The following is a 22,900-nucleotide window of genomic DNA, read 5'->3' on the forward strand; positions in this document are numbered from 1 at the left end:
GAAGGATAGCTCAGGGGTAACCCGCTCAGCCAGTTAAAAAAACGACGCAGAGAAAAACAGGTTCGATCTCTGGGTCCGTGCTTAGAAACCTCTGGGTTTTAAGCAGGTTATAAATAACCAATTACAATCAGGGTCAAGGCAACTGTGCAGAACCAACAATGGACTATTAGGAGAAGTTTTAACATTTGGAAACTGCTAGGGAGAATTCTCCAGAATGGCTAATTTCCCTTACCTACTGAGTCCCTCAGCAGCTTTGCTGGATTTCTAGGATTTTCTTTTTTCACCTCGTAAGAATGTGAGCCTTTTTCCCACTCTAACATGTTTTGCTGTGTGTGTTTAACATTTTTGTGTTCATAGTCTAAGGGGCCTCACCTACTCGATAGGCATCACCTTTTTACTGTGTGTTACAAAGCCCCTTTAGTGCAGTGACACAGGGTTGTCTTTTTCAGACTTCCCACATTAAACTCCATTTTCTGGGACTGACTCCTGTCTCCCAGAACATGTAAAGTTGCCATTGACTTTATTAGTCTTTTTAAATTCACAGACCAAGTACAAAATATCTTACATAGAGTTCTGGGAAGGGTTGATAGTTATCCCTTTTTGTCTGTTCTCAAGGAACATTATTTTGTTCCTCTTTCTTTAAGATTTGGCTTGTGGCAGTGGTATCTACCCTATTTTTCCTACTGTGGTCTATTTAAATAGCCTTGATACTGTTTTAGGCTAAATTAATAGCCTCATACCTAAATCCTCTGGACCCCATTCACTTTTATTTGGTTCCAGATGGGTTTATTCTCCATTTCTTTTTGTAAAGGTCTTTCTTGTGTTTTACTCTGCGTGCCAAACCAGGTTTGGTTCCTTTGTTCGCCGTCCTTTGGCAGGCTTCTGCACAGAAGTTCTCCTTAGGCGCCTGAATGACTGAGGGGGACAGGATGTGAGGAGGGGTTTGAAACTCCCTGCACAGGGTCTCCTTAGAGACCCATGTCGCATTCTGTATGACTGGCTGTGTTGACTGTTTCGCTGGGACATCCACCTTGCTGTGTGATTGACAGCTAAGCTGGGTTAATGGGGGAAAACTGCATAAAAAGCAGGTCTCTGGGAATGAGAAGGCAGAGTCGCCAATGGATCGAGAGAACCGAAGAGAAGCTGACAGAAAAGGACCTCTACCACGACTGAACCTCCCGGTGAAGCCCTGCTGCGAGTCCAAATCTCCAACCTTCGACGACAGGGAAGATCTGCAAGGAATCTTCTCCCCTTGAGCCGGTGGGACCAACCAGTTAGCCAAACTGCAAGTCAGGCCTCCCTCCTCTGATCGAATTTGCTGTTCACAGCTACAGTGAACCAGATAGCCAGGAGGACCGAACCCTGCTTGGATTTTAAGGAGCGCACCTTTTATTCGTTGCTTTGCTCTGCTGTGGTTTCTTCCCTGGGCAGTGCAGGACCCTCCAGTCTTCTTGCTTCATGTCAGTCCGACAGTCGCTTCAGGAACCGTGAGCTTGCAGGACCTGCCAGAAACATCTATCTCAACTACACCCTTCTTCTCCATTTAAGATACTGTTCAAACCCGGTTGTTCGTTCTGTCTGACTGTGGTGAAAGTGTTTGAAATCTTTTGCCAATTCGAGGGCTTGTCCTTCTCTATTCTTTAAAATAACGTTTAGTCTGATCAACTTCGTTCTGAACTCTTGACAAAGACTTAACTGCAAACTACTCTGCACTGTGTGATCCTCTGCAAAGACTTTGGTCCATTGACTTTGGCCCAGGCCTCTTGATTTGATTTCCTCACCGTAGTTGCCTCTTCTAGATTGCCCTGCTTGCTTACTTGTTTGTGCTGCTCAACTTTGATCTAATCTTGTCTTTCCCTCACTTTTAAATTGCTGGAGTGTAATTTTGCTCACACTTCATTTTGAGCTTAACTTGTCCAGAATCTATTGGGTGGTGTGTAGTATATTAAGAGTGTGATTTTTCTACTGCTTTACTTTAGTGAATTGTTTTACAACTGATGTGTATATAAATGTATATTCTTTTACTCAGATACTTTGAGTCAGTGTTTGTTTGAACCATAGTAACTGCTGTCTTTTGTGTAACTGTTGATACTGCTCACTTTACTCTTGAGATGAGTCTGGCTGCTCAGCCATTGCTACCACTTTACTGTGTAGTACAGGCTTGTACCAAAGGTGAATTTGTACTGTCACTTGTAGTCTTAATTGTGTGTGGTGTTCCCAAAGAGTACTACATATGATTATGCCTAACACTGGTGTACAGCGGTGAGGATCAAGTATAGTGATTACACTTAGAGTGCTGCTATTACCTTGGATCAACTAACCACAAAGCGAAACATCACTAAAAAGCAATATTAATCATGTCTGATATGGAAAGCTACAGTCAGGAGACCCTCCTTAGTTACACTGTGGATTATCTGAAAAATTTGTGTAGAGAAAGGAATCTCTCTGTTAAAAGGCAAAAAGTCAGAATTGATTGAAAGGTTGTTAGAGAAACAAAGTCGGGAGAGTGTGTCTAAAATACCTAACCCCTCAGCAAATGTAGCAAGGATTGAGGATGATAATGTGTCTGTTATTGATGAGCAAGATTAGGCAGGTGTGTCCCACAACGTAGGCCTCACTGCTCCTCTGCCTGTTCAGCAACCTCAACCTTTGTCCACTTGGACCCCTACAGGTCCTAAACTTAGTCCTGAATTCACTGCTCTACAAAATATGAGGCTTGGATTGGAATTTAAATGTGTGTCTAAATGTTGAAACTGAACAAAAGCATCAAGAACTTAAGCTCAGAGAAATGGAGATGAACCATGCCTTAGAAATGAAAATCTGTCTATTGAAAATGCTTCTCTCCCAGAGTCTTCTAGGTCTTCCTAAGAAGACCTAAGAGACCCTGTATACCTAAATAAATTGTTGGTATGTATGAGGATAAGCTTGATATTCTGGATTGGTTGGAAATGTTTGAATATAACCATGGATTTCAAAACATTACAGGGAATCAGTTGCTTCCTTGGCTCTTTTCTAGGCTACCCACTGTAGCATCTGATGTTGTGATGGAGTTGGAGGAGGTGGATAGGATGGATTATGAGTATGTGAAGCTAGTTTTCATTGCTAGATTTGGGAAGACCCCTTCCCAGTACCTTAAGAGGTTTAGGACCCTCAAAAAGCATGATACTACATCTTGGGCTACCTGGGTATGTGAACGTTTGATAAACCTAGATGGTTAAGGGTTACAGAGTAAACACTTACGAAGGTATGATAAATCTTGTCATGTTGGAGTCAATTTATGATGCCTGCTCTCCTGACCTCAGACAGCACTTGGCTGATTCTAAGGAGATAGATCCAAAGAAGTAAGCTAAGGCTGCTAACTTGTGGGTTGCCATCAGGGCCACTCATAAGGATTCTGGGGCAACTCAGAAGAAGGATGAGGGAAAGCAGCCAAAGAAAGATAACAAGGAGAATTCAAATACCTCCAATCCAAAAGAGGGCCCCAAACAAAATAATAAGGCTAAGCCACAAGGGAAACTGAATCAGGCTAGTGCACCATCTGGACACAAACCAGATGGAGGTCAGAACAAGCCCTCATTCATCAAAACATTTGGGAAATCTTATGTTTGTGGGTCAACTGACCATCTGAAAGGGGATCCCAGATGTAAGGGTAAACCTTCAGGGGTCCACACTGTCTCCTTAGCCTTCTCCCAGAGGAAGAACTACCTATGGCAAGTGGAAACGTTCACCTACTGGATGATGAACACATGAGAGTCGCAGCTAGTGTTTCTTTAGTGTCCCTGGGCTTGTGGGAACAACAGAATCTAGATGTCTATAATTCCATCCCAGATAATACTAAAGAGTATTATAAAGATATTGTTCTTGTCAATGGCCAGGAGACCCCTGCCATCAGAGACACGGGAGCCAGCATAACTGTGGTTGATGAATCATTTTTCAAGGTGGAGGATGTTGCCAAGGCACCCAAAATGCCGGACCAAGTTAGCTGGAGGTCCTGTGCAAATGCCTCCCCAGTTACCAGCTCTCATCCAGTGTAATGATATGACTGTCAAGATACCTTTTAGTGTGCAGAGTGAAGTGCCTGGGAGAGTCCTGTTGGGTAATGACCTGAAAACTCTTTGAGTTGTGTCTAGTACCCCCAGGCCTAGCAGAAAAAGGAAACAGGAGCTCACTATGCCTGCAAGGGAGAGGACCTTGTGAAGATCTCCAGAGGAGGTGGTAAAGGAAACTATCACTCCCAGTCCAAAGGAGTTGCTCACTGCTATTTCTGGAAAGAAGGAGACAAAGGGGAAACCCAAGACCACCAATAAAAAGACAACTAGCACCCCTGTGCTACCAACAATGACATTCCCAAGATTGTCCAAAGTCACACCTGTGACTCCTCCACCTGCTGAGGCAGAGTGTGAGGTACAACCCTGTGTGGTTGATCCGGTTTCTGAAGAGTCAGATCTGAAGGAAGACATTGTTTTAGTTGGAGATCTAGACCCTTTTGACCATCCTGAGCTGCAGTCGTTACTGGCAGTAGGTGAACCGAACAGGGCAGACTTCAGCAGAGGACAAAGAGAGTGTCCTACTCCCGAAGGTCTTCACCTACAGGCAGCTTCTCAGCTCGATGGGCAAGAGCCTGGGAAGCATAGGTTGCACTGGGAAGATGGCCTCTTCTACAGTGAACCAACTGAGTCCATCCCTGGGAACTGCAAATAACTTGTAGTGCACCTAGCAAACAGACTCCAGTTCCTACAGTTCGGCCATGATATACCTTTGGCTGGCATTTTGAGTTTCAAAAAGACCAATGAAATGCTCTCCTTATGTTTCTACTGGCCTAAGATAGGTTCAGAAGTTGACATATTCTGTAGGAACTGTCAAACTTGCCAAAACTCTGACAAGAGTGGATCCAAGAATGTGGCACCCCTGTGCCTCTCCCAGTGGTGGGAGTTCCTTTTGAGTGGGTGGGGCATCGACATTGTTGGTCTCCTTGACCCTCCCACATCTTCAGGGAACAGGTTTATCCTGGTTGTAGTAGACCATGCTACTAGATACCCCAAAGCAATACCTATGAGAACTATAATGGCTCAGGATGTGGCTAAGGCTCTACTTGGTATTTTTAGCAGAGCAGAGTAGGGTTTCCTAAGGAAGTGATATCTGACAGGGGATCCAATTTCATGCCCCACTACATTCAAGCCATGTGGAAAAACTGTTTTGTCACTTACAAGTTATCTACAGCCTACCATCCACAGACAAATGGATTGGTAGAGAGGTTTAATCGTACTATGAAGAACATGATAGGTGTTTTAGAGGAATCCCTTAAAGAAGATGGGACCTTCTACTACCATGCCTTCTCTTAGCTTATAGAGAAGTCCCTCAGGAGGGAGTTGGTTACAGTTGGTTACAGTGCCTTTGAACGTCTCTATGGGCATTCAGTCAGAGGTCCATTGGCCCTGATTAAGGAGTGGTTGGAGAGTGCTCCCTCCCCCAAGCCAGTCAGAGTGACTGACTATGTGATAGATCGCTGGAGGAGAATGTCACACATGATGGCAGAAGTTAGTGATAACTTAAAAGCAGGTCAGGCTCTGATCAAACATTGGCATGCCCAGAAGGCGAGCATGGTTGAGTTTACTCAAGACCAGCTTGTACTAGTTATGTTGCCAGAGGGCCAGAGGGCCTTGCAGGACAAATGGATAGAACCCTTCAAGGATGTGGGCAAACTTGGAGAGGTGAACTATTTGGTGGACTTAGGCAGACCTAAGGAAAGCTCCGAGAGTCTTTCACACCAGCTGTTTGAAGGCATATGTCTCGAGACTAGAAGTAGGAGCTTTGCTTCTAGCTTCACTTCAAGAGGAGGAGAGTTAACCTCTACCTGACCACCTTTTGTGGTGGCCCCCCCCACCCCAAATGGAGGTGGGGTGTACCTCACGCAGCCGTTTGTAGGAGGCCCAGGGAGGCCTGCATGAGGTGTCCCTGCCACCCATTTGGGGTGGGGGGGAGAGGGCCACCACAAAAGGTGGGGCAGGACCCCCAATAGATGGGGCAGTAGGGTTTGGGCACCCTGGGGGCAGATTGCCACACTCATGTGGCCATCTGCACCAAGCGAAGTTGGGTAAACAAAAAAAATAATACAAAATCATAGGCTGCTTTTTAGGGGGGGCTGAGGGGCACCCTAAATTGGCAGCGAATGATGTGCTGCAACGGGGGGTGGCCCTCAGTCCCCCCACCCCAAATGGAGGGCCCCACCTCATGCAACCCTTCCTGGCGGCAGATAGGGGGGGGCCACCTCTTGTATCCCTACCTGGGGTCAGATGCCCCTTCCTAGGAGCAGATATCAGCCCCCAGGGAGGGTTGCATGAGGTGGGGCCCTCCATTTGGGGTAGGGGGGGCTGAGGGCCACCCCCCGTTGCAGTACATCATTCGCTGCCAATTTAGGGTGCCCCTCAGCCCCCCCTAAAAAGCAGCCTATGAATTTGTATTATTTTTTTTGTTTACCCAAATTCGCTTGGTGCAGATGGCCACATTAGTGTGGCAATCTGCCCCCAGGGTGCCCAAACCCTACTGCCCCATCTATTGGGGGTCCTTCTGGCCCTCTCCCCCCCACCCCAAATGGAGGTGGGGTGTACCTCAAGCAGCTGTTTGTAGGAGGCCCGGGGAGGCCTGCATGAGGTGTCCCCGCCAGCCATTTGGGGTGAGGGGGTAGAGGGCCCCCAAATATGGTGGGTCAGGCCCCTCCAGTGGGTGGGGCAGTAAGGTTTGGGCACCCCGGTGCCAGATTGGCACACCTATGTGACCCGCTGCACCAAGGGGAGTTGGGTTACCAAAGGACAAAAATGAAAATGGTGGAACGCTTTTTAGGGGGGGGGCTGTGGGGCACCCCAAAGGGTCAGGGAATTTTCTAATGGGATGGGGCGTTGACCCCCTCCCCCCCACCCGCAATGGAATGGGTGCCAAGTCATGCAGCCCTCCCTGGGACCAGATATCTGCTCCTAGGAACGGACGCCTGAGCCCAGGGAGGAGCGCAGGACAGACCCCCCCCTTTTCTGCCCCCAGGGAGGGCTACATTTTGCTGGTGTGACCGTAGGTAACACATGTTCTTTGTTTTGTTTACAGCTTTTTCTACCCGAGCAGCTGCAACGTTATGTGAGTACTGTTTTTTATTATTCTATGGTTAGGGCCCACTGTCAGTGGGGTGGGTGAGACTGGGGCTGGATTGTTGGTGGTGTGGGTGGGAATGGCCCCTCTGGGCAGATCACTTCCAACTGTCCTGGAGTTGCGGCTGGGCTGCATTACAGCTTTTCCCTTCGGGGAGGTATTGGCACACTGCCGAGACTCCTTGGTGGGGAGAAGCTGTAACGCAGGGCAGCCAGGGCTCCAGCAAAGTCGGCGGTAATATCCCTGGCCTTGGGCACCCTTCTCCCATGTGGGTCTTTGCTGGTGGTTCTGGGTATTACATTCTGGGCCGATTTGCGTAAGTCAGACCTCTGTGGATTCCCAAGGGTGTCCTCTTTTGGGAAATGCATGGGGTTCCCTGTTTTCCTTGCTGGCTTCGACACCATAGGCCCAAATCTGTAGGTTGCCCACATGAACAAAATGGGCAGTGGCGAAAGGCTTGAGGTTCCCAGTGGGATACCCTTTTCCTTTTGCGCCCCCGGTAGGTGCACCCACACATGTGAGGTAACGTTTTCATCGAGACACATGTGGGGACGCGGGAAGGTAAGCCACGTGTTGTTGGCGGTGTGTTTCGGTGGGTGGCCAGAGCGAAATGTCTGAGAATTGTCTTCATTTCCGGCCAATTTCAGAGACATTTCCCTGTGTCCACTCACCGAAACACGTCGCCAACAGAAGATGTCATACCTTCTCGTGTTCCCACAGGTGTCCCGACGAAAAAGGTACCTTCGCATTTGTGGGTGCACCTACCGGGGGGGCAAAAGGAAAAGGGTGACCCGCGGGTAACCCCAAGCCTTTCGCCACAGCACAATTTGTTCATGTGGGCAACCTTCAGATTTGGGCATAGGGTGTCGAAGCCAGCAAGGAAAACAGGGAACCCCATGCATTTCCCAAAAGAGGACACCCGTGGGAATGCACAGAGGTCTGAATTGCATGAAGCGGCCCACAATTTATGACCCAGAACCCCAGACAAAGGGAACATTGTGTTTTTTCCCCACCAAATATCACACTTTGCCAGGGTTTGCGGCTAATAAAAACTGGGGCAATTTGCGCAAGGCAGACCTCTGTGGATTCCCACGGGTGTCCTCTTTTGGGAAATGCATGGGGTTCTCTGTTTCCCTTGCTGGCATCGACACCCTAGGCCCAAATCTGTAGGTTGCCCACATGAACAAAATGGGCAGTGGCGAATGGCTTGGGGTTCCCAGTCGGTTACCCTTTTCCTTTTGCGCCCCCGGTAGGTGCACCCACACATGTGAGGTACCGTTTTCATCGGGACACATGTGGGGACGCGGGAAGGTAGGCCACGTGTTGTTGGCGGTGTGTTTCGGTGGGTGGCCAGAGCGAAATGTCTGAGAATTGTCTTCATTAACAGCCAACTTCAGAGACATTTCCCTGTGTCCACTCACCGAAATACGTTGCCAACAGCAGATGTCATACCTTCTCGTGTTCCCACAGGTGTCCCGACGAAAAAGGTACCTTGCCTGTGTGGGTGCACCTACCTGGCTGGCAATGGGCAAGCCAAAAACGCAAGCAACCCCCACTCTGTTTGCAGAGGGGAATCTCAGCCATTCTGCCGACCTGCACAACATACAGGTATGGGTCTCGGGTGTCCAAGCCACCAAGGAAAACAGGGAGCCCCATGCATTTCCGAAAAGAGGACACCCGTGGGAATCCGCAGAGGTATGATTTGCACACATCGCCCCAGAATTTATTACCCAGACACCCCCGCAAAGTCCGAAATGTGGGGAAAAAAATGCATTTTCCGCACATTTCGCTCGGCGCACCCATCGAAACACGCCCCCAACAACACATGGCCTAGCGTCCCGCGTTCCCACAGGTGTCCCGATGAAAACGCTACCTCACATGCGTGGATGCACCTACCTGGCTGGCAATGGGCAAGCCGAAAACGCAAGCAACCCCCAGTCTGTTTGCAGAGGGGAATCTCAGCCATTCTGCCGACCGGCACAACATACAGATATGGGCCTTGGGTGTCCAAGCCACCAAGGAAAACAGGGAATCCCATGCATTTCCGAAAAGAGGACACCCGTGGGAATCCGCAGAGGTATGATTTGTGCACATCACCACAGAATTTATTACCGAGACACCCCTGCAAAGTCCAGGGCACATTTCGGACTTTGCGGGGGTGTCTGGGTAATAAAATCTGGGGGGATGTGCGCAAATCATACCTCTGCGGATTCCCACGGGTGTCCTCTTTTCGGAAATGCATGGGGTTCCCTGTTTTCCTCAGTGGCTTAGACACCCGAGGCCCATATCTGTACGTTGTGCCGGTCGGCAGAATGTCTGAGATTTCGATCTGAAAACAGACTTGGGGTTACTTGTGTTTTAGGCTTTCCCCTTGGCGGCCAGGTAGGTGCACCCACACATGTGAGGTACCGTTTTCATCGGGACACCTGTGGGAACGCGTGACAGTAGGCCATGTGTTGTTGGGGGCGTGTTTCGATGGGTGCGTCAGAAAAAATGTGCGGAAAAAGCGTTTTTTTCCCCACATTTCGGACTTTGCAGGGCTGTCTGGGTAATAAATTCTGGGGCGATGTACACAAATCATACCTCTGTGGATTCCCACGGGTGTCCTCTTTTCGGAAATGCATGTGGTTCCCTGTTTTCCTCGGTGGCTTGGACACCCGAGGCCCATATCTGTATGTTGTGCCGGTCGGCAGAATGTCTGAGATTTCGCTCTGAAAACAGACTTGGGGTTACTTGTGTTTTAGGCTTTCCCCTTGGTGGCCAGGTAGGTGCACCCACACATGTGAGGTACCGTTTTCATCGGGACACGTTTGGGAACGCGGGACAGTAGGCCATGTGTTGTTGGGGGCGTATTTCGATGGGTGCGTCGAGCGAAATGTGCGGAAAAAGTGTTTTTTTCCCCACATTTCGGACTTTGCAGGGCTGTCTGGGTAAAAAATGTTGGGGCGATGTGCGCAAATCATACCTCTGCGGATTCCCACGGGTGTCCTCTTTTCGGAAATGCATGGGGTTCCCTGTTTTCCTCAGTGGCTTAGACACCCGAGGCCCATAACTGTACGTTGTGCCGGTCGGCAGAATGTCTGAGATTTCGATCTGAAAACAGACTTGGGGTTACTTGTGTTTTAGGCTTTCCCCTTGGCGGCCAGGTAGGTGCACCCACACATGTTGGGTACTGTTTTCATCGGGACACCTGTAGGCCATGTGTTGTTGGGGGCGTGTTTCGATGGGTGCGTGGAGCGAAATGTGCGGAAAAAGCGTTTTTTTCCCCACATTTCGGACTTTGCAGGGCTGTCTGGGTAATAAATTCTGGGGCGATGTGCGCAAATCATACCTCTGCAGATTCCCACGGGTGTCCTCTTTTCGGAACTCTTTTCGGAAATGCATGGGGTTCCAAGGTTTTCCTCGGTGGCTTGGACACCCGAGGCCCATATCTGTACGTTGTGCCGGTCGGCAGAATGTCTGAGATTTTGCTCTGAAAACAGACTTGGGTTACTTGTGTTTTAGGCTTTCCCCTTGGCGGCCAGGTAGGTGCACCCACACATGTGGGGTACCGTTTTCATCGGGACACCTGTGGGAACGCGGGACGGTAGGCCATGTGTTGTTGGGGGCGTGCTTCGATGGGTGCATCGAGCAAAATGTGCGGAAAAAGCGTTTTTTCCCCCACATTTTAGACTTTGCAGGGCTGTCTGGGTAATAAATTCTGGGGCGATGTGCGCAAATCATACCTCTGCGGATTCCCACGGGTGTCCTCTTTTCGGAAATGCATGGGGTTCCCTGTTTTCCTCGGTGGCTTGGACACCCGAGGCCCATATCTGTACGTTGTGCCGGTCTGCAGAATGTCTGAGATTTCACCATGAAAACAGACTTGGGGTTACTGGTGTTTTAGGCTTTCCCCTTGGCGGCCAGGTAGGTGCACCCACACATGTTGGGTACTGTTTTCATTGGGACACCTGTGGGAAGGCGGGACGGTAGGCCATGTGTTGTTGGGGGCGAGTTTCGATGGGTGCGTCGAGCGAAATGTGCGGAAAAAGCGTTTTTTCCCCACATTTCGGACTTTGCAGGGCTGTCTGGGTAAAAAATGCTGGGGCAATGTGCGCAAATCATACCTCTGCAGATTCCCACGGGTGTCCTCTTTTCGGAAATGCATGGGGTTCCCTGTTTTCCTCGGTGGCTTGGACACCCGAGGCCCAGATCTGTACGTTGTGCCGGTCGGCAGAATGTCTGAGATTTCCCTCTGAAAACAGACATGGGGTTACTTGTGTTTTAGGCTTTCCCCTTGGCGGCCAGGTAGGTGCACCCACACATGTTGGGTACTGTTTTCATCGGGACACCTGTGGGAACGCGGGACGGTAGGCCATGTGTTGTTGGGGGCGTGTTTCGATGGGTGCGTCGAGCGAAATGTGCGGAAAAAGCGTTTTATTCCCCACATTTCGGACTTTGCAGGGCTATCTGGGTAAAAAATGCTGGGGCAATGTGTGCAAATCATACCTCTGCGGATTCCCACGGGTGTCCTCTTTTCGGAAATGCATGGGGTTCCCTGTTTTCCTCGGTGGCTTGGACACCCGAGGCCCAGATCTGTACGTTGTGCCGGTTGGCAGAATATCTGAGATTTCCCTCTGAAAACAGACTTGGGGTTACTTGTGTTTTAGGCTTTCCCCTTGGCATCCAGGTAGGTGCACCAACACTTTTGAGGTACCGTTTTCATCGGGACACCTGTGGGAACACGTGACGGTAGGCCATGTGTTGTTGGGGGCGTGTTTCGATGGGTGCGTCGAGCGAAATGTGCTGAAAAAGTGTTTTTTTCCCCACATTTCGGACTTTGCAGGGCTGTCTGGGTAAAAAATGTTGGGGCGATGTGCGCAAATCATACCTCTGCGGATTCCCACGGGTGTCCTCTTTTCGGAAATGCATGGGGTTCCCTGTTTTCCTTGGTGGCTTGGACACCCGAGGGCCATATCTGTACGTTGTGCCGATCGGCAGAATGTCTGAGATTTCGCTCTGAAAACAGACTTATGGTTACTTGGTTTTAGGCTTTCCCCTTGGCGACCAGGTAGGTGCACCCACACATGTGAGGTAGCGTTTTCATCGGGACACCTGTGGGAACGCGTGACGGTAGGCCATGTGTTGTTGGGGGCGTGTTTCGATGGGTGCGTCGAGCAAAATGTGCGGAAAAAGCGTTTTTTTCCCCACATTTCGGACTTTGCAGGGCTGTCTGGGTAATAAATTCTGGGGCGATGTGCGCAAATCATACCTCTGCGGATTCCCACGGGTGTCCTCTTTTCGGAACTCTTTTCGGAAATGCATGGGGTTCCGAGGTTTTCCTCGGTGGCTTGGACACCCGAGGCCCATATCTGTACGTTGTGCCAGTCGGCAGAATGTCTGAGATTTCGCTCTGAAAACAGACTTGGGGTTACTTGTGTTTTAGGCTTTCCCCTTGGCGGCCAGGTAGGTGCACCCACACATGTGGGGTACCGTTTTCATCGGGACACCTGTGGGAACGCGGGACGGTAGGCCATGTGTTGTTGGGGCGTGCTTCGATGGGTGCGTCGAGCAAAATGTGCGGAAAAAGCGTTTTTTTCTCCACATTTCAGACTTTGCAGGGCTGTCTGGGTAATAAATTCTGGGGCGATGTGCGCAAATCATACTTCTGCGGATTCCCACGGGTGTCCTCTTTTCGGAAATGCATGGGGTTCCCTGTTTTCCTCGGTGGCTTGGACACCCGAGGCCCATATCTGTACGTTGTGCCAGTCGGCAGAATGTCTGAGATTTCGCTCTGAAAACAAAACAGACCTGGGGTTACTTGTGTTTTAGGCTTTCCCCTTGGCGGCCAGGTAGGTGCACCCACACATGTGAGGAACCGTTTTCATCAGGACACCTGTGGGAACACGTGACGGTAGGCCATGTGTTGTTGGGGGCATGTTTCGATGGGTGCGTCGAGCGAAATGTGCGGAAAAGGCGTTTCTTTCCCGACATTTCGGACTTTGCGGGGCTGTCTGGGTAACAAATTCTGGGACGATGTGCACAAATCATACCTCTGCGGATTCCCACGGGTGTCCTCTTTTCGGAAATGCATGGGGTTTCCCTGTTTTCCTCGGTTGCTTGGACACCCGAGGCCCATATCTGTACGTTGTGCCAGTCTGCAGAATGTCTGAGATTTCGCCCTGAAAACAGACTTGGGGTTACTTGTGTTTTAGGCTTTCCCCTTGGCCGCCAGGTAGGTGCACCCACACATGTGAGGTACCGTTTTCATCGGGACACCTGTGGGAACACGGGACGGTAGGCCCTGTGTTGTTGGGGGCGTGTTTCGATGGGTGCGTCGAGCGAAATGTGCGGAAAAAGCGTTTTTTTCCCCACATTTCGGACTTTGCAGGGCTGTCTGGGTAAAAAATGCTGGGGCAATGTGCGCAAATCATACCTCTGCGGATTCCCACGGGTGTCCTCTTTTCGGAAATGCATGGGGTTCCCTGTTTTCCTCGGTGGCTTGGACACCCGAGGCCCAGATCTGTACGTTGTGCCGGTCAGCAGAATGTCTGAGATTTCCCTCTGAAAACAGACTTGGGGTTACTTGTGTTTTAGGCTTTCCCCTTGGCGGCCAGGTAGGTGCACCCACACATGTGAGGTACCATTTTCATCGGGACACGTTTGGGAACGCGTGACAGTAGGCCTTGTGTTGTTGGGGGCGTGTTTCGATGAGTGCGTTGAGCGAAACGTGCGGAAAAGTCGTTTTTTCCCCGACATTTCGGACTTTGCTGGGCTATCTGGGTAATAAAATCTGGGGTGATGTGCGCAAATCATACCTCTGTGTATTCCCACAGGTGTCTTCTTTTCGGTAATGCATGGGGTTCCCTGTTTTCCTCAGTGGCTTGGACACCCGAGGGCCATATCTGTGCGTTGTGCCGGTCGGCAGAATGTCTGAGATTTCACTCTGAAAACAGACTTGGGGTTACTTGTGTTTTAGGCTTTCCCCTTGGCGGCCAGGTAGGTGCACCCACACATGTGAGGTACCATTTTCATCGGGACACCTGTGGGAACGCGTGACGGTAGGCCATGTGTTGTTGGCGGCGTGTTTTGATGAGTGCGTCGAGCGAAATTTGCGGAAAAAGTGTTTTTTTCCCGACATTTCGGACTTTGCAGGGCTGTCTGGGTAAAAAATGCTGGGGCGATGTGTGCAAATCATACCTCTGCGGATTCCCACGGGTGTCCTCTTTTCGGAAATGCATGGGGTTCCCTGTTTTCCTCGGTGGCTTGGACACCCGAGGCCCAGATCTGTACGTTGTGCCGGTCGGCAGAATGTCTGAGATTTCCCTCTGAAAACAGACTTGAGGTTACTTGTGTTTTAGGCTTTCCCCTTGGCGGCCAGGTAGGTGCACCCACACATGTGAGGTACCGTTTTCATCGGGACACCTCTGGGAACGCGTGATGGTAGGCCATGTGTTGTTGGGGGCGTGTTTTGATGGGTGCATCGAGCGAAATGTGCGGAAAAAGTGTTTTTTTCCTGACATTTCGGACTTTGCGGGGCTGTCTGGGTAAAAAATTCTGGGGCGATGTGCGCAAATCATACCTCTGCTGATTCCCACGGGTGTCCTCTTTTCGGAAATGCATGGGGTTCTCTGTTTTCCTCGGTGACTTGGACACCCGAGGGCCATATCTGTACGTTGTGCCGGTCGGCAGAATGTCTGAGATTTCACTCTGAAAACAGACTTGGAGTTACTTGTGTTTTAGGCTTTCCCCTTGGCCGCAAAGGTAGGTGCACCCACACATGTGAGGTACCGTTTTCATCGGGACACCTGTGGAAACGCGTGACAGTAGGCCATGTGTTGTTGGGGGCGTGTTTCGATGGGTGTGTCGAGCAAAATGTGCGGAAAAAGTGTTTTTTTCCCCACATTTCAGACTTTACAGGGCTGTCTGGGTAATACATTCTGGGGCGATGTGCGCAAATCATACCTCCGCGGATTCCCACGGGTGTCCTCTTTTCGGAAATGCATGGGGTTTGCCGTTTTCCTTGGTGGCTTGGACACCCGAGGCCCATATCTGTATGTTGTGCCGGTCGGCAGAATGTCTGAGATTTCGCTCTGAAAACAGACTTGGGGTTACTTGTGTTTTAAGCTTTCCCCTTGGCGGCCAGGTAGGTGCACCCACACATGTGAGGTACCATTTTCATCGGGACACCTGTGGGAACGCGTGACGGTAGGCCATGTGTTGTTGGCGGCGTGTTTTGATGAGTGCGTCGAGCGAAATTTGCGGAAAAAGTGTTTTTTTCCCGACATTTCGGACTTTGCGGGGCTGTCTGGGTAAGAAATTCTGGGGCGATGTGCGCAAATCATACCTCTGCGGATTCCCACGGGTGTCCTCTTTTCGGAACTCTTTTCGGAAATGCATGGGGTTCCGAGGTTTTCCTCGGTGGCTTGGACACCCGAGGCCCATATCTGTACGTTGTGCCAGTCGGCAGAATGTCTGAGATTTCGCTCTGAAAACAGACTTGGGGTTACTTGTGTTTTAGGCTTTCCCCTTGGCGGCCAGGTAGGTGCACCCACACATGTGAGGTACCATTTTCATCGGGACACCTGTGGGAACGCGGGACGGTAGGCCATGTGTTGTTGGAGGCGTGCTTCGATGGGTGCGTCGAGCAAAATGTGCGGAAAAAGCGTTTTTTTCCCCACATTTCAGACTTTGCAGGGCTGTCTGGGTAATAAATTCTGGGGCGATGTGCGCAAATCATACTTCTGCGGATTCCCACGGGTGTCCTCTTTTCGGAAATGCATGGGGTTTCCCTGTTTTCCTCGGTTGCTTGGACACCCGATGCCCATATCTGTACGTTGTGCCGGTCTGCAGAATGTCTGAGATTTCGCCATGAAAACAAAACAGACCTGGGGTTACTTGTGTTTTAGGCTTTCCCCTTGGCGGCCAGGTAGGTGCACCCACACATGTGAGGAACCGTTTTCATCAGGACACCTGTGGGAACACGTGACGGTAGGCCATGTGTTGTTGGGGGCATGTTTCGATGGGTGCGTCGAGCGAAATGTGCGGAAAAGGCGTTTCTTTCCCGACATTTCGGACTTTGCGGGGCTGTCTGGGTAACAAATTCTGGGACGATGTGCACAAATCATACCTCTGCGGATTCCCACGGGTGTCCCCTTTTCGGAAATGCATGGGGTTTCCCTGTTTTCCTCGGTTGCTTGGACACCCGAGGCCCATATCTGTACGTTGTGCCGGTCTGCAGAATGTCTGAGATTTCGCCATGAAAACAGACTTGGGGTTACTTGTGTTTTAGGCTTTCCCCTTGGCCGCCAGGTAGGTGCACCCACACATGTGAGGTACCGTTTTCATCGGGATACCTGTGGGAACACGGGACGGTAGGCCATGTGTTGTTGGGGGCGTGTTTCGATGGGTGCGTCGAGCGAAATGTGCGGAAAAAGCGTTTTTTTCCCCACATTTCGGACTTTGCAGGGCTGTCTGGGTAAAAAATGCTGGGGCAATGTGCGCAAATCATACCTCTGCGAATTCCCACGGGTGTCCTCTTTTCGGAAATGCATGGGGTTCCCTGTTTTCCTCGGTGGCTTGGACACCCGAGGCCCAGATCTGTACGTTGTGCCGGTCGGCAGAATGTCTGAGATTTCCCTCTGAAAACAGACTTGGGGTTATTTGTGTTTTAGGCTTTCCCCTTGGCGGCCAGGTAGGTGCACCCACACATGTGAGGTACCATTTTCATCGGGAAACGTTTGGGAACGCGTGACAGTAGGCCATGTGTTGTTGGGGGCGTGTTTCGATGGGTGCGTTGAGCGAAACGTGCGGAAAAGTTGTTTTTTCCCCGACATTTCGGACTTTGCTGGGCTATCTGGGTAATAAAATCTGGGGTGATGTGCGCAAATCATATCTCTGCGTATTCCCACAGGTGTCCTCTTTTCGGTAATGCATGGGGTTCCCTGTTTTCCTCAGTGGCTTGGACACCCGAGGGCCATATCTGTGCGTTGTGCCGTTCGGCAGAATGTCTGAGATTTCGCTCTGAAAACAGACTTGGGGTTATTTGTGTTTTAGGCTTTCCTCTTGGCGGCCAGGTAGGTGCACCCACACATGTGAGGTACCATTTTCATCAGGAAACCTGTGGGAAAGTGTGGCGGTAGGCCATGTGTTGTTGGGGGCGTGTTTCGATGGGTGCGTCGAGCGAAATGTGCTTAAAAGGCGTTTTTTTCCCGACATTTCGGAATTTGCAGGGCTGTCTGGGTAATAAAATCTAGGGGGATGTGCACAAATCATACCTCTGCGTATTCCCACGGGTGTCCTCTTTTCGGAAATGCATGGGGTTCCATGTTTTCCTCAGTGGCTTGGACACCCGAAGCCCATATCTGTACGTTGTGCTGGTCGGCAGAATGTCTGAGATTTCGCCATGAAAACAGACTTGGGATTACTTGTGTTTTAGGCTTTCCCCTTGGCCGCCAGGTAGGTGCACCCACACATGTGAGGTACCATTTTCATCGGGACACCTGTGGGAACGCGTGACGGTAGGCCATGTGTTGTTGGAGGCGTGTTTTGATGAGTGCGTCGAGCGAAATTTGCGGAAAAAGTGTTTTTTTCCCGACATTTCGGACTTTGCGGGGCTGTCTGGGTAAGAAATTCTGGGGCGATGTGCGCAAATCATACCTCTGCGGAATTCCACGGGTGTCCTCTTTTCAGAAATGCATGGGGTTCCCTGTTTTCCTCGGTGGCTTGGACACCCGAGGGCTATATCTGTATGTTGTGCCGGTCGGCAGAATGTCTGAGATTTCGCTCTGAAAACAGACTTGGGGTTACTTGTGTTTTAGGCTTTCCCCTTGGCGGCCAGGTAGGTGAACCCACACATGTGGGGTACCGTTTTCATCGGGACACCTGTGGAAACGAGGGACGGTAGGCCATGTGTTGTTGGGGGCGTGTTTCGATGGGTGCGTCGAGCGAAATGTGCGGAAAAAGCGTTTTTTCCCCACATTTCAGACTTTGCAGGGCTGTCTGGGTAAAAAATGCTGGGGCGATGTGCGCAAATCATACCTCTGCGGATTCCCACGGGTGTCCTCTTTTCGGAAATGCATGGGGTTCCCTGTTTTCCTCGGTGGCTTGGACACCCGAGGCCCAGATCTGTACGTTGTGCCGGTCGGCAGAATGTCTGAGATTTCCCTCTGAAAACAGACTTGAGGTTACTTGTGTTTTAGGCTTTCCCCTTGGCGGCCAGGTAGGAGCACCCACACATGTGAGGTACCGTTTTCATTGGGACACCTCTGGGAACGCGTGACGGTAGGCCATGTGTTGTTGGGGGCGTGTTTTGATGGGTGCATCGAGCAAAATGTGCGGAAAAAGTGTTTTTTTCCTGACATTTCGGACTTTGCGGGGCTGTCTGGGTAAAAAATTCTGGGGCGATGTGCGCAAATCATACCTCTGCTGATTCCCACGGGTGTCCTCTATTCGGAAATGCATGGGGTTCCCTGTTTTCCTCGGTGGCTTGGACACCCGAGGGCCATATCTGTACGTTGTGCCGGTCGGCAGAATGTCTGAGATTTCGCTCTGAAAACAGACTTGGAGTTACTTGTGTTTTAGGCTTTCCCCTTGGCGGCCAGGTAGGTGCACCCACACATGTGAGGTACCATTTTCATCGGGACACCTGTGGAAACGCGTGACAGTAGGCCATGTGTTGTTGCGGGCGTGTTTCGATGGGTGTGTCGAGCAAAATGTGCGGAAAAAGTGTTTTTTTCCCCACATTTCAGACTTTACAGGGCTGTCTGGGTAATAAATTCTGGGGCGATGTGCGCAAATCATACCTCCGCGGATTCCCACGGGTGTCCTCTTTTCGGAAATGCATGGGGTTTGCCGTTTTCCTTGGTGGCTTGGACACCCGAGGCCCATATCTGTATGTTGTGCCGGTCGGCAGAATGTCTGAGATTTCGCTCTGAAAACAGACTTGGGGTTACTTGTGTTTTAAGCTTTCCCCTTGGCGGCCAGGTAGGTGCACCCACACATGTGAGGTACCATTTTCATCGGGACACCTGTGGGAACGCGTGACGGTAGGCCATGTGTTGTTGGCGGCCTGTTTTGATGAGTGCGTCGAGCGAAATTTGCGGAAAAAGTGTTTTTTTCCCGACATTTCGGACTTTGCGGGGCTGTCTGGGTAAGAAATTCTGGGGCGATGTGCGCAAATCATACCTCTGCGGATTCCCACGGGTGTCCTCTTTTCAGAAATGCATGGGGTTCCCTGTTTTCCTCGGTGGCTTGGACACCCGAGGCCCAGATCTGTACGTTGTGCCGGTCGGCAGAATGTCTGAGATTTCCCTCTGAAAACAGACTTGAGGTTACTTGTGTTTTAGGCTTTCCCCTTGGCGGCCAGGTAGGTGCACCCACACATGTGAGGTACCGTTTTCATTGGGACACCTCTGGGAACGCGTGACGGTAGGCCATGTGTTGTTGGGGGCGTGTTTTGATGGGTGCATCGAGCAAAATGTGCGGAAAAAGTGTTTTTTTCCTGACATTTCGGACTTTGCGGGGCTGTCTGGGTAAAAAATTCTGGGGCGATGTGCGCAAATCATACCTCTGCTGATTCCCACGGGTGTCCTCTATTCGGAAATGCATGGGGTTCCCTGTTTTCCTCGGTGACTTGGACACCCGAGGGCCATATCTGTACGTTGTGCCGGTCGGCAGAATGTCTGAGATTTCGCTCTGAAAACAGACTTGGAGTTACTTGTGTTTTAGGCTTTCCCCTTGGCGGCCAGGTAGGTGCACCCACACATGTGAGGTACCGTTTTCATCGGGACACCTGTGGAAACGCGTGACAGTAGGCCATGTGTTGTTGGGGGCGTGTTTCGATGGGTGTGTCGAGCAAAATGTGCGGAAAAAGTGTTTTTTTCCCCACATTTCAGACTTTACAGGGCTGTCTGGGTAATAAATTCTGGGGCGATGTGCGCAAATCATACCTCCGCGGATTCCCACGGGTGTCCTCTTTTCGGAAATGCATGGGGTTTGCCGTTTTCCTTGGTGGCTTGGACACCCAAGGCCCATATCTGTATGTTGTGCCGGTCGGCAGAATGTCTGAGATTTCGCTCTAAAAACAGACTTGGGGTTACTTGTGTTTTAAGCTTTCCCCTTGGCGGCCAGGTAGGTGCACCCACACATGTGAGGTACCATTTTCATCGGGACACCTGTGGGAACGCGTGACGGTAGGCCATGTGTTGTTGGCGGCCTGTTTTGATGAGTGCGTCGAGCGAAATTTGCGGAAAAAGTGTTTTTTTCCCGACATTTCGGACTTTGCGGGGCTGTCTGGGTAAGAAATTCTGGGGCGATGTGCGCAAATCATACCTCTGCGGATTCCCACGGGTGTCCTCTTTTCGGAACTCTTTTCGGAAATGCATGGGGTTCCGAGGTTTTCCTCGGTGGCTTGGACACCCGAGGCCCATATCTGTACGTTGTGCCAGTCGGCAGAATGTCTGAGATTTCGCTCTGAAAACAGACTTGGGGTTACTTGTGTTTTAGGCTTTCCCCTTGGCGGCCAGGTAGGTGCACCCACACATGTGAGGTACCATTTTCATCGGGACACCTGTGGGAACGCGGGACGGTAGGCCATGTGTTGTTGGGGGCGTGCTTCGATGGATGCGTCGAGCAAAATGTGCGGAAAAAGCGTTTTTTTCCCCACATTTCAGACTTTGCAGGGCTGTCTGGGTAATAAATTCTGGGGCGATGTGCACAAATCATACTTCTGCGGATTCCCACGGGTGTCCTCTTTTCGGAAATGCATGGAGTTTCCCTGTTTTCCTCGGTTGCTTGGACACCCGAGGCCCATATCTGTACGTTGTGCCGGTCTGCAGAATGTCTGAGATTTCGCCATGAAAACAAAACAGACCTGGGGTTACTTGTGTTTTAGGCTTTCCCCTTGGCGGCCAGGTAGGTGCACCCACACATGTGAGGAACCGTTTTCATCAGGACACCTGTGGGAACACGTGACGGTAGGCCATGTGTTGTTGGGGGCATGTTTCGATGGGTGCGTCGAGCGAAATGTGCGGAAAAGGCGTTTCTTTCCCGACATTTCGGACTTTGCGGGGCTGTCTGGGTAACAAATTCTGGGACGATGTGCACAAATCATACCTCTGCGGATTCCCACGGGTGTCCCCTTTTCGGAAATGCATGGGGTTTCCCTGTTTTCCTCGGTTGCTTGGACACCCGAGGCCCATATCTGTACGTTGTGCCGGTCTGCAGAATGTCTGAGATTTCGCCATGAAAACAGACTTGGGGTTACTTGTGTTTTAGGCTTTCCCCTTGGCCGCCAGGTAGGTGCACCCACACATGTGAGGTATCGTTTTCATCGGGATACCTGTGGGAACACGGGACGGTAGGCCATGTGTTGTTGGGGGCGTGTTTCGATGGGTGCGTCGAGCGAAATGTGCGGAAAAAGCGTTTTTTTCCCCACATTTCGGACTTTGCAGGGCTGTCTGGGTAAAAAATGCTGGGGCAATGTGCGCAAATCATACCTCTGCGAATTCCCACAGGTGTCCTCTTTTCGGAAATGCATGGGGTTCCCTGTTTTCCTCGGTGGCTTGGACACCCGAGGCCCAGATCTGTACGTTGTGCCGGTCGGCAGAATGTCTGAGATTTCCCTCTGAAAACAGACTTGGGGTTATTTGTGTTTTAGGCTTTCCCCTTGGCGGCCAGGTAGGTGCACCCACACATGTGAGGTACCATTTTCATCGGGAAACGTTTGGGAACGCGTGACAGTAGGCCATGTGTTGTTGGGGGCGTGTTTCGATGGGTGCGTTGAGCGAAACGTGCGGAAAAGTTGTTTTTTCCCCGACATTTCGGACTTTGCTGGGCTATCTGGGTAATAAAATCTAGGGTGATGTGCGCAAATCATACCTCTGCGTATTCCCACAGGTGTCCTCTTTTCGGTAATGCATGGGGTTCCCTGTTTTCCTCAGTGGCTTGGACACCCGAGGGCCATATCTGTGCGTTGTGCCGTTCGGCAGAATGTCTGAGATTTCGCTCTGAAAACAGACTTGGGGTTATTTGTGTTTTAGGCTTTCCTCTTGGCGGCCAGGTAGGTGCACCCACACATGTGAGGTACCATTTTCATCAGGAAACCTGTGGGAAAGTGTGGCGGTAGGCCATGTGTTGTTGGGGGCGTGTTTCGATGGGTGCGTCGAGCGAAATGTGCTTAAAAGGCGTTTTTTTCCCGACATTTCGGAATTTGCAGGGCTGTCTGGGTAATAAAATCTGGGGGGATGTGCACAAATCATACCTCTGCGTATTCCCACGGGTGTCCTCTTTTCGGAAATGCATGGGGTTCCATGTTTTCCTCAGTGGCTTGGACACCCGAAGCCCATATCTGTACGTTGTGCTGGTCGGCAGAATGTCTGAGATTTCGCCATGAAAACAGACTTGGGATTACTTGTGTTTTAGGCTTTCCCCTTGGCCGCCAGGTAGGTGCACCCACACATGTGAGGTACCATTTTCATCGGGACACCTGTGGGAACGCGTGACGGTAGGCCATGTGTTGTTGGCGGCGTGTTTTGATGAGTGCGTCGAGCGAAATTTGCGGAAAAAGTGTTTTTTTCCCGACATTTCGGACTTTGCGGGGCTGTCTGGGTAACAAATTCTGGGGCGATGTGCGCAAATCATACCTCTGCGGAATTCCACGGGTGTCCTCTTTTCAGAAATGCATGGGGTTCCCTGTTTTCCTCGGTGGCTTGGACACCCGAGGGCTATATCTGTATGTTGTGCCGGTCGGCAGAATGTCTGAGATTTCGCTCTGAAAACAGAC

Source organism: Ambystoma mexicanum, chromosome 2p, assembly GCF_040938575.1.
Source record: "Ambystoma mexicanum isolate Mex_15411 chromosome 2p, UKY_AmexF1_1, whole genome shotgun sequence".
NCBI classification, from domain to species: Eukaryota; Metazoa; Chordata; class Amphibia; order Caudata; family Ambystomatidae; genus Ambystoma; species Ambystoma mexicanum.